Raw genomic sequence first — 9,248 nt, forward strand, 5'->3', positions numbered from 1 at the left:
CCAATTGTTGCTTCTATGTCGAAGGAAGCCCTCTCCTTTAGCCAAGATTGCTTGAACAGCCCCTCCTCCGAAGGAGTGGGCTTAACTTGTGCCAAACGCAGCTCTCGGTGGCACGTTGCACAATCAAAACGCAGCCTTCAGGGCCGCATTCCACAAACTGAACGCAACTCTCAGGAGTACGTTTCAGAACCAAAATGCAACTCTCAGGAGTGCGTTCCAAAATCAAAACGTAGATTTCAAGACTATGTTTCATCAGCAAAACACTGTAGGCTGTCTAAAAATCACAATGGATAGTTGAGTCTCCATCGAACACTGATGATGGAAGTTACAATTTGACGACTTCCAGAAGGCTACAATTCGAAGATTTTCACATGTCAAAGAGTTAAAGCAAAGATTACAAAATGACAGTCTCTAGCAATACTCTGACAGAAAGGATTACAAATCGACGATCTCTTCAAACCAAGACGTGGAAGTCCTCCCCGCGTATCATCATCAAGACACTACACCGATTCAATCACCTACGCCGCTTCAACAGTTATAAACACGAATGCAGCTTCTTATGTGAGATGATTGATCTTGATGGCTGCGACAACAACATGACTGATATCATGTTAGCAACCATTAGAGGTGCTGATGAGCAGTGTAATGATATTCGACACACTCAGTGGCGATCATGACCTGCAGTTGATAAAGCGTTATTGAGATGCCTCAATTGTCACAGATGGCCTGAATAAGACCTTCTTTACTGGCCTTTGGTGTCATCCATATATAAAGACAGAGAAATCTAATCAACAGCTCGAACGCAACTCCAATCGTAATAAATAGCAACAAACTCAACAGAGTAAGGATCTCTTTTTGGGAGGAGGGAGATCGGATTTTTGATAATGAGATCAAGAGAGATTTCTTTTCATTAATCGGAGGGGGATCTTTCGATCAAAACTTCCAGAAGCAGAAAAAGGAGGATTGACTCCTTACACAGTCTGGGAAATCAACAAACGGAGGATCTCTAAACCATCGATATTTAGCTTATCAACCGAATTATTTTCGGTTCGAACAACTCTGTCATTAGAGTTTATTACTTGTTCTGAGTCACAAAACTCGACAAGAGTTATCAACCGGCCAAGACAGTTGTTCCAGTGAAGTATAGATATTCGGATCGTCAACGAGAAGCAAACTCGACGCAAGCATTCGAGGGAGGCATCTCATCGCTACCAAGAAGAACCCAGAATTAAACAAAGGGGAGAATCCAGATCATTCTCTTCTCTTTTGTAACTAGGAATCCAAATTGTAATCGAGAGTTGAGAGAGTTGTAATCATTCTTTTTCTAAGCAGTTAGAGAGAATAAAATCAAACGCAATTCTTTCCTTATATTCTTTTTATTACAAAATTTCCCACAAACAAAAGATGGCGACTCTGCTTTCTGGCAGAAAAAGGCCAAAAACCTGAATCTTCCCGGAAGACAGTGGAATTTGACCAAGCCAAATACGAGGAGGCTCTCTCTTCCGGATCGCTCAGCCCTAAGGCTAGGCGAGATGCTTGTAAGAGCTCTAAAAAAGTCTTAACTGCTGTTGAGACGCCAAAGAAAGTCCTCTCCTTTGGCCAAAGCCTCAAGCTCGCTCTGCAAATCGAAGATCACACGCCTATGTCGACACAGCGTGTACTTGGTTGTAAAAGGCCTATAACACACACGCCTATGTCGACACAGCGTGTACTTGGTTGTAAAAGGCCTATAACAGATATAGGCATAATCAACGCCGGTGTTGCTGATACTAAGGCTTTGAAACAAGCCAAGAAAAACGCTGCTCAACGACGAAGAAGGTCCATCCGACGAGCACACCTACGAGAAAATCAATCCTGAGTCCAACGCAAGGATTGCGTCTCCGAAGATCTGCACAAGCATTGCGTCCATACTCCAGAACGCATACTAGAGAGAATAAAATCAAACGCAATTCTTTCCTTATATTCTTTTTATTACAAAATTTCCCACAAACATCTTGTTAATGGTGTATATTGGTTTTTAATTATTTTTTTAATAATACTCTATCTATCCATTGCATAGACTATGCAACATAATATTGATGAAGTGGTTGAGCAGTATAATGAGGCAGTTGATCAAATAGAATTGTCTCAACAAGTGAGCTATTGGAAGAGGATCGCGATAATGAATCAAAAATTACGTCACGATAATGAGAAGAAATTCAAAGATCAGATTGCTACCGACCGACTAAAGATAACTTCTCTATTTGTAAAAGCGACTTCTCTATCTACACAAGTGAGAAGGTTGAGAGAGGAGCTGAGCAATACCTGATGCAATAACCTTACTGTATATAACAATAAGAGGTTGACGGGAGAGGTGTCCAGCTCAGCGATGGAGCTGCAAACTTGTACATGTTCAATATTTTTTTCATAACTAGTGAATTATATTGCATAGTTGTTAAAATTACAAATTGATTGTTAAGCTTAGAGATTGGTTGTTAGGATTATAGATTGGTTGTTAATGTTAGAGATTTATTGTTAAGGTTAGAGGTTGATTGTTAAGGTTAGAGATTGATTCTTAAGTCTATAGATTGATTGTTAAATATACGGATTGGTTGTTAAGTTTAAGGATTGATTGTTAAGTTTTTTCATAATTATATTTTGAATCTTCTTCTTCTTCTTCTTTTTTGAATCAGGCGCTCCACACAACGTGCATGACATTGAGATTGAGAGGGAAGTGTCTCAACCTAACTTTACTGACATTAATAAGGAGAGTGAAATCCCTCTACTAGGGGAAGTCCCTCTAATAGTGGATTTCCCTCCAGCTGATACAACTGACATTGATACGGAGAGGGAAGGTCCTCGTCCAGAGGAAGTCCCTCCACCAGAAGTTGACATATTTTTAAGGATGAAGAAGTTCCTCTTATTATCAAAATGAATAAGAGAAAGAGGGATGCAAAGGTGCTCACACCCCTTAAAAGAAGTAGAGCAAGAAGAAGGATGAAGCCGTCCAAACATATAGTTACCCCTTACACTGAAGGTAAGAAGGAGAAGGGGAAGAAGAAGGGTGCCAAAGAAAAACAAATCTTGGGGGAAAAGGAAATTATATAAGTGGGGGAAAAGGAAGCAGAGCAGGTGGGTGAAAAGGAAATATAATTGCCGCCTGCTAGGCTACATAGTGATCCCACTCAATCTGGAAAACCCTCCTGAGTTTCCCTATGAGCAAGGAAGAAGAAAAGTACAAGAATAACTTAAACATGAGGATTTTCTTTCCTGAAGGCTTCATCATCAAGTTTTATGATAAGCATCTAATATTTTTTTTATAATTATAAGGTGTCGGCAGATGTTGTTGCCCTGCTGACAAAAGAAGAGAATAAAGTTCTCAACTATTTCTATATTTGTAGGTGCAACAAGTAAGTATTTAGCTTAAATGTCCGATTTTATAGATTTACTTCTAAGATTATCAACTAGTTGTTAGGGTTATAGCTTGGTTGTTAAAGTTACGGTTTGGTTGTTAAGGTTTCTGATTTATTGTTAAGGTTACGATTTGGTTATTAAGGTTATAGGTTTATTGTTAAGGTTTCTGATTTGTTGTTAATGTTATGATTTGATTGTTAAGGCTACGGGTTTGTTGGTATGGTTAGGCTTTGGTTGTAAAACTTAAGTATTGGTTGTTAAGGTTACGTATTTGTTGCTAAGTATATTAATTGTTTCATTCTTTTTACAGTTTGATTAAAGTGTATAAATCTTAATGGTCATCTGTTGATAGATTTGAGCTTCTTTATATTTTACGTGGTGGTCGACTTGATGATTCAGTAAGATAAAATTTATTCTTAATAATTATTGTTTATTATTTTTTATGTTACTATTATTTATTTCTTGTTTCACATCTTATAGGTTACTGAGGCGCTAATTGATACAATACGTGAATGACGAAACATGCCTCAGAACTAATCATATCATAAAAAATATGGGCTGGTCTCTGTTTTCTTTTTTAGTAAGTATATATATATATAGGGCATATATTTATTATATATTTCAATCTATGTTAAAGTGACTGATCGGTCTAATTCTTGATTACAACATACAATACATGTGAAAAAGAAGTACCCGACTATCGAGATGCATATGAAATCTTCATCAAAAGTTAAATCGATGAAGGAATTACTAACCTCCTAGTTCTTATTGTCCAAGGAGATCATTGACATATCTTGGAGTTTGATGTACAAAATAATGTTGCCAAACATTATGACTCCTTGAAAGATCGATCTAGACATTGGGAACCTGTGCTCAACATTGTTAAAGCCTTCAACTATACTAAAGTTAGCTTTGACAAGAATGAATTGTACAGCTTCTTCAATCCAATCATAGTTCCATACGAGGAACAAAAGATATCGTAAGTTTTCTGAAACTCTTTTGGTTGGTTATGACTACATATTTGTTTGTTGTTAATATTGTAGTTTGGTTGTTAAAGTTAGGTCTTGATTGTGAAGTTTAGGGATTGGTTATTAAGGTTACAAATTGGTTGTTAAGGTTAGACTTGTTGTGAAGCTTAGGGATTGGTTGTTAATGTTACAAATTGGTTGTTAAGGTTAGACTTTGGTTGTGAAGCTTAGAGATTGGTTGTCAATGTTAGGTTATGGTTGTGAAGCTTATAGATTGGTTGTTAATGTTATGTTTTGATTGTGAAGCTTAGTGATTGGTTGTTAAGGATACAGATTGGTTATTATCTTTAGGTATTGGTTATGAATGTTACAGATTAGTTGTTAACCTTAGGGATTTGAGCTTCTTAACATTTTTAATGGTGTATATGTGTTTTGTGTCTAAGTATGATTGCGGGCTCTACGTCTACCTGTTTATAAAAGCTATTATTGAAGGTAGAAGCGTTCTGCACCTCATACCCAAAGAACATAACACATGGGCTATACGAATGAAGCTAGAAACATATTTACTAATTGAAGGCAGGAGGAGGAAAAAGATCTCAGTGTACTTGATGATGATGACATTGAAAGAAGCTCTGGGTCATAGACTGTTACTATTGAATGCAAACACGTAATTGTTATAAAAATTATAAATGTAAATATTTAATTATGTATAGAATGTAAGTAAGTTTATGGGGAGTAGTCCATTAGTTATTAAGGTTACGGATAAATTGTTAAGCTGTTAACTAAGCCTTAACCATAACAATTTAGCCATAAGATTAACTATTTAAACATAAGCAGAACAACTTAAACCATAACCATGACAATGGAACTATAACCTCAGCAACAAAGTCATAACCATAACAACTAAGCTATAACCATAACAACTAAGTCATGACCATAACGACTAAACAATAACCATAACAATTTAGCCATAGCATAGCTACCAAGCCATAACCTTAACAAACAATTCATAACCTTAACAACAAAACCATAACCTTAACAACCAATGCATAACCTTATCAACTAAGCTGTAACCTGAACAATGTTGCCTTAAGCTTAACAACAAAGTCATTATTTGAATGCACAACATTATAACAAACATTCCAAAAGGGTATCATTAAATACATATTGTTAGCTACTAATACAAAACGTTACCAAGTAATACATATGTTTAACAACTAGATAGGCTCGTTGCATGTTTATCGATTGTGACCTTCCATGTGACATTGGGAGCAGTTAACAGGACAGGTGTTCAGCGAACTGTTGTTTTTTCATCTAGTATATGGTCTTCTATGTCTTTTTTTAGTAAGGAGAGGCTTTAACAGATGGTCTTCTGGCGGTACAACGTGCTTCTCGTAATCTGAAATAGAAAAGATGATCGGTTCATAAGTTGCTATGAATGCTTCAACCGTCATAAACCAATCATAATATTGATAAATATCTTGTTCCATCCAAGTAATTGCAACACAAGCGTGCTTGCAAGGAATGCGGGTGATATCCCAAGACCTGTATGAACATGTCTGATTCTTAAAATCTACATAATAAGTTTTATTAGATTCAACCTCCACAATATCTTCTGCCGAATGTTTAATATGCAAGCAGCTTCCGTAATGAATATTATCACTCAACACTATCTCTACTTCTGGACATAAGTATCCAGACCATTTTTCTGCTATAAGCCTTCTTTTATGCATGCACATCATGATTTGCTTTCATATTGTCTCCACCAAAGGTAAGATACGTTATATTCGTGCCTTTCTTATCCAACTGTTGAAGGACTCAACAACGTTCGAAGTAACACGACCATACCTGTAAATTACATGAAAAAATTTCAAAAGTTTGCTTGTAACCTTAATAACTAAAATGTAAGCAGAACAACTAAGAAGTAACCTTAACAACCAAAACCTAACCTTAACAGCGAAATGGTAAATTTAATAACAAAACTCTAATCTTAACAACCAAAACCTAATTTTAACAACAAATCTGTAGACGTTACATCAAAATTGTAACCTTAAAAACAATATTGTATCCTTAACAATCAAAACCTAATATTAACAACAAATCTGTAGACTTAATAACAAAACTTAACCTTCACAATAAAATCATACCCTTAACAACCAAATTGTAACATTAACAACATAACTATTGTCTCGGCTATGCGAGACAGTGGAGACTGTCTCACCAATTGTGAGATAGCTCCAAGTCTTCTCTCGCATTATTTTGTGTTCTTCTTTGATTTCTTTTTCTTTGGCTAGTCTTCTCTGACTTAGATGATGATGTTCTTCGTCTTCTCTCTGTCTTGAGCGGTATTTGGGACCTATAGGTAATTTTTTGACACCTACAACTGTAATCATAACAACTAAAATATAACCTTAACAATTAAAGTTTAAATAATGGTATCATATCTTATACCAGGAAAATAAGCGTTTGCCCATCTCTCCGGGGAGTATTCCATCGTAGTAACATAAGCCCTTTGATCGATCGATGCCAATTCTTCCATGTAATCATCCCATTCAGATATTATCTAATTATAAGCCTCAGTTTGTAATGAATCACCAAAATTTTGAGCAACATTTGCCTTGTGACCCAACTCATTCATCTTTTTTTAAAATTCTCGACTAGATGTAGAACACACATTGAATGGAATGCATCTGGAAAGAATTCCTTGACTGCTACCCTAATACCCTTGTCGGCATCAGAAATCATTACTAGTTGATGTGGATAATTGTAAGGCTTTTTCCTATCATATAGTATCGTCCACACTCATTGTAAGAACCATTTCCAATTCTCCTCATTCTCCTGGTCGCATATGCAATAAGCAAGAGGAAATATTTCTTGGTTGCTGTCATATCCGATGACACTAAATAATATACCTCTGTAGTGGTCTTTAAGAAATACTCCATCCAAAAATAAGAGAGGCCTAAATCCAGCAATGTACCCTTGAATACATGCACTATAACTTATGAACAAACGTCTAAACCTTTCGTCATTAGCATCAATAGCAATATGGCTTCCTGGATTAGTTGCTAGAACCATGGCTTCATACCTGCATAAATATAACAAGAAAGCAGTAACCTTAGCAACCAATTCATAACATTCACAACAAACTCATAATCGTAACAACCAATACTTAAACTTAACAACAAACACATAAACCTAATAACCAACTGATAGTCCTAACAACCAACCCATAACTTTAACAATAAATCTATAACCTTAACAACCAACGCATAACCTTAACAACTAAAACATAAGGTTAGCAACCAATACATAACATTAACAACTAAAATATTAGGATAAAATAATTTATTATCTTAATGAATCATAAGCCTCATCATCGTCACCGAACTGGTCCTGTTGTGCTCTCTCTTTGCTTTTTCACGCTTTACAGTAGTTAATATTGATGCCATAATGTGAGAACAAGTCATTTTTTATATCAATTAGATGAAGATCTGACCTAACCTTCAAAACAGATTGTATTTGGTTTGCAATGAACTTTCTTGATTCCCTTGAGTTGTCAGCATTAGCTCCATGTTGACCGCAAGTGTGAGTAGAACAGAAATTTTTTATAGACATAATTGAGAAATTTTTGAGTAGGGAAGCAAACAACATCCAAGGGCAATCCAGGGTGTCACTGACTCAGCAATGGACTCATATACGTCTTTGTTCATTATGGTAAAAATCATACTCGAACCTTTTCGCAATTGAGTAGTATTGAAGTGGTAATCTAACTTCAACAGCACTATCAAATTTCTGACCAATTTCACGTATGGCTGTGTGCCACTCAACTGGGATCTTAGTTTGGTTGTTAACCATGTGTTCCATCATCGTGATCGAGTCGCCAGTAGGATTGTTATTAGGAATACGCTCATCATTACATGTTTGGGTGAGCGTAGCCGCTGCGCATTGCGAATTTTCTATCGGGATAGTCCTGTAAACGTGAAAAAAAGCTTTAACATATAACAACCAACCATAACCTTAGCAACAACTTCACAAGGCTAACAAAAACTCATAAATACCTGCTAAGGTTAACAACCAAATCATAAACTTAACAACAAACTCCTAATCTTAACAACTAACACATAACCTTAACAACAAACTCATAAACATAACAACTAACTCATAACGTTAATAACAAACTCATAACCTTAGTAACCAACTCATAAACTTAACAACAAACTCATAATCTTAGCAACCAACTCAAAACTATCTTATAAAGGTTGACAACCAACTCATAACCTTAACTACCAACTTATAACCTCCGTAACCAATGCATAAGGTTAATAACCAACTCATAACCTAACAATGAACTCATACGAAAATTAAAAGTGAAATGCTTACATATTTTCTGGAGAAGTTTGGGTGTTCTAAAAAGTTGAGGATTCCCCAGTAGAGGTAGTATAAAAGTTTATGTCTGTAAATCCATTACGACGACAATACTCGAACATCAACATCAAGTCGTCATTATTATCAATTAAAAAACTGAACTTCTTTTCCCTTTCGGATATGAATTTCAATGAAAGAGATTGTAATGGTAGTTTAATCCTTTGGGACACTTAATATTTTAAGCTAATAATTTATGTAGCCTCGTTGATAACTACGAAGACACGCTCACCCTCTTCGTTACTTTTTGTGTTTGTAGCCATGCAAAGAAGGGATCCGTCCATCATTCTAAAGAAAAGTAATTGAAGACTCAAAGATAATTTATTGAGGAGAATTAAGTGGCCGGGAGAGAGTAGTTGGGGTAAGCAAAGGGGGAGGAGATAGATTTACTGTGGGGGAGGAAAAGAAATGGTTAGAAGTTGGAGAGAGGTGTCCAAAAAGCCCGTCGGCCCGGGCCCGGCCCGT

The sequence above is a fragment of the Asparagus officinalis genome, chromosome 4 (assembly GCF_001876935.1).
Source record: "Asparagus officinalis chromosome 4, Aspof.V1, whole genome shotgun sequence".
NCBI classification, from domain to species: domain Eukaryota; kingdom Viridiplantae; phylum Streptophyta; class Magnoliopsida; order Asparagales; family Asparagaceae; genus Asparagus; species Asparagus officinalis.